The sequence below is a fragment of the Somniosus microcephalus genome, chromosome 31 (genome assembly GCF_052327205.1).
Source record: "Somniosus microcephalus isolate GS21.2 chromosome 31, FLI_Smic_1.0, whole genome shotgun sequence".
Classification (NCBI taxonomy): Eukaryota; Metazoa; Chordata; class Chondrichthyes; order Squaliformes; family Somniosidae; genus Somniosus; species Somniosus microcephalus.
In genome coordinates, this window is record NC_141017.1 from 26,018,562 (window position 1) to 26,021,439 (window position 2,878).

Genomic DNA, 2,878 nt, shown 5'->3' on the forward strand with positions numbered 1-2,878 from the left:
ATAAACACCCAATGAGTTTAATCCATCATGAAGCTTATCTCCGACCCACATTTGATAAGCTAAAAAGTGATTAACTCTTTCAGATAACGGCCAGCTTGTAGCAAGTTAGACCACAGTTTGAGTATTGTGCATAGCTTTGGTTTCCATGTTAACAAAAGGATATAGAGGCACTGGAGAAGGTGCAGAAAAGATGATGCTGGAACCGAGAAGTTATTACTATCAGGAAAGATTGAACATACTGGGGGCTCTTTTCTCTAGAAAAGAGAAGGCTGAGGGCTGACCCGATAGAGATTTTTAAGATTATGAAAAGGTAGACTAGAGAAGGTGTTTCCATTTTTGGAGGAGATCAAAATTAGGGGTCACTAATAAATCCAATAGGGAGTTCAGGAGAAACTCCTTTACCCAGAGAGTGGTTCGAAAGCGGAACGCTCAACTCAAGGAGTAGTTGAGGCGAATAGTATAGATGCTTTTAAAGAGATGCTAGACAAACAGATGAGGGAGAAAGGAATAGGATATGTTGATAGGGTGAGATGAAGAGGGGTGGGAGGAGGCTCCTGTGGAGAATAGACACCAGCATGGACGAGTTGGGCCGAATGGCCTGTTTCTGTGCCGTACGTTCTATTTAATTCTATGTCGGTTACGAGGCATTCATTCAATTGAGAAGTTTAAGATACTTTTTTATTGCCTATTTTTTCCTATTCCTATTTAGGGAGATGGACCTCCCTGGGCTGCCCCCCTGCCCCTTTTAGTTTTACTCAGAGGGTTAAATGTAAACAGAGCAGGGTCGGAGAAAAGACCATTCCTTTCCCCGAACCTGTCTATCACAGACTAGTGCACACTCAAGTCTCTTGATGGAGTCCTCAAATGGACAACACCCTCGACCCTCGCAGCGCAGGAACTGCAGCGCCCTGTGGAGTATTTTATCATCTCCAGCTATAATTATCCTTATAATAAAAACAGAAAATGCTGGAAATACTCAGCAGGTCAGGCAGCATCTGTGGATAGAGAAACAGAGTTAACGTTTCAGGTTGATGACCTTTCGTCAGAACTGGGTTCATCGACCTGAAACGTTAACTCTGTTTCTCTATTTACAGATGCTGCCTGACCTGCTGAGTATTTCCAGCATTTTCTGTTTTTATTTCAGATTTCCAGCATCTGCAGTATTTTCTTCTTTTTATAATTATCCCTTGTCTTGACAACAACAGAAAGGGGTGAATATTATTTTGGGAGTTTTAGAGGGGGATGGAACCAGAGGTCAAGAGTTCAAATTCCACCGTGGCAAGTTGTCATTTTGAATTCAAAGTCGGTGGGCGAGTAGCTTTTCTCGTACCATGCCAATTTTTACAAGTTCTGAGTGGAGCGCAATATACAAAACTGACGGGCAGGGAAAGACCAGTCGGTCCCTCAGGCCTGCCCAACACTCATGATGGCTGGAGCATCGTGTCTAGACACTTCCTACCCCTCGCAGCCATGTAATTGTACTTAGTGTCATGAATCTTATCATGACTCATGAAGTAACACTGGGCGGCCAGCTGGTGGCGCCGTCCAGGGAGTATAAATACTCGGGCGTGGGCCCAGCTTGCTCAGGATGTTTCTGTAACCAGGAACTAGTGATGTAACTAGAATCTCATGGTTGTGAAACAGTTGATTAAAGCCTTGTTTTATACTCAAACCAAGTGCTCAGTAGTCTTTTTATAATAATAATAATAATAATAATCAACTTTATTGTCATTGTTAGTGCACAAGTGCAGTACAACGAAATGTAGGCTTGCGGCTCCCGAGAGTGTACATTTAGATTAAAACATTTAAACATTCAACATACATTTGGCTTGTAATACATTAACATAAACATAACCCTAATAAAGTGCATTGGCAGATGTGCAGGCTTTAGAGTTTATTTGTGGAGTTCAGTAGGATGACAGCCCTGGGAAAGAAGCTGTTCCTAAATCTGGTCGTTCGGGTGCGAATGCATCTGTAGCGTCTCCCAGATGGCAGGAGGGCGAACAGACTGTGGCTGGGGTGGGTAGGGTCTTTGATGATGGTCCGTGACCTCCGTAAACAGCGTTTCTGGTATATGTGCTCTATGGTCGGTAGCCGGGTGCTGGTAATGCGTTGGGCAGTTTTGATTACCCGCTGCAGGGCTTTCCGGTCATAGTAGCTACAGCTGCCATACCATACTGTGATACAGTTCGTCAGGATGCTCTCTATTGTGCAGCGGTAAAAGTTAGAGAGGATCAGGGGTGACAGGTTACATCCCTTCAGCCTCCTTAGGAAATATAGGCGCTGCTGGGCCTTCTTCACCTTAGTAAGATACAATTCAATGTAGGAGACTCAAGAATGCTCCATTTAATGAAATAAAAAGAAATTTATGATAGTTTCCCTTAAAAGCTGAGGTAACTAGGGTGAAGTAGTTTGTGTGTGAAGTACTTACATGTCCCTTACAGTAAGCCTTTCACAGCCTCCTTAGTTTGTGGAGCAATCCTTCGGCTTCTCTTTAGAGTTCAGGTGTCAGAAGGGGGACCCCGAGCTCCCGGTGGCCTGTCACTTTAATTCACCGCTCCATTCCCACTCAGACCTCACTGTCCTCGGCCTCTTGCATTGTTCCATGGAAGCTCAGCGTAAACTCGAGGAACAGCACCTCATCTCCCGATTAGGCACTTTACAGCCCTCTGGACTCAACATAGAGTTCAACAATTTCAGATCATAACCTCGGCCCCTATCACATATATATATTTTCTTCTTTTTATCCACACTTTCTGTTTGGCCTTTTTTTCTTCTTCCCTCCTACGTGGCAGCTCTCCTTCATTCTGCCAGCGCAATTCACACTCCATCCAGAGCCATCCTTTGTTTCTTAACCTGTCCCATTACCATCTCCTCT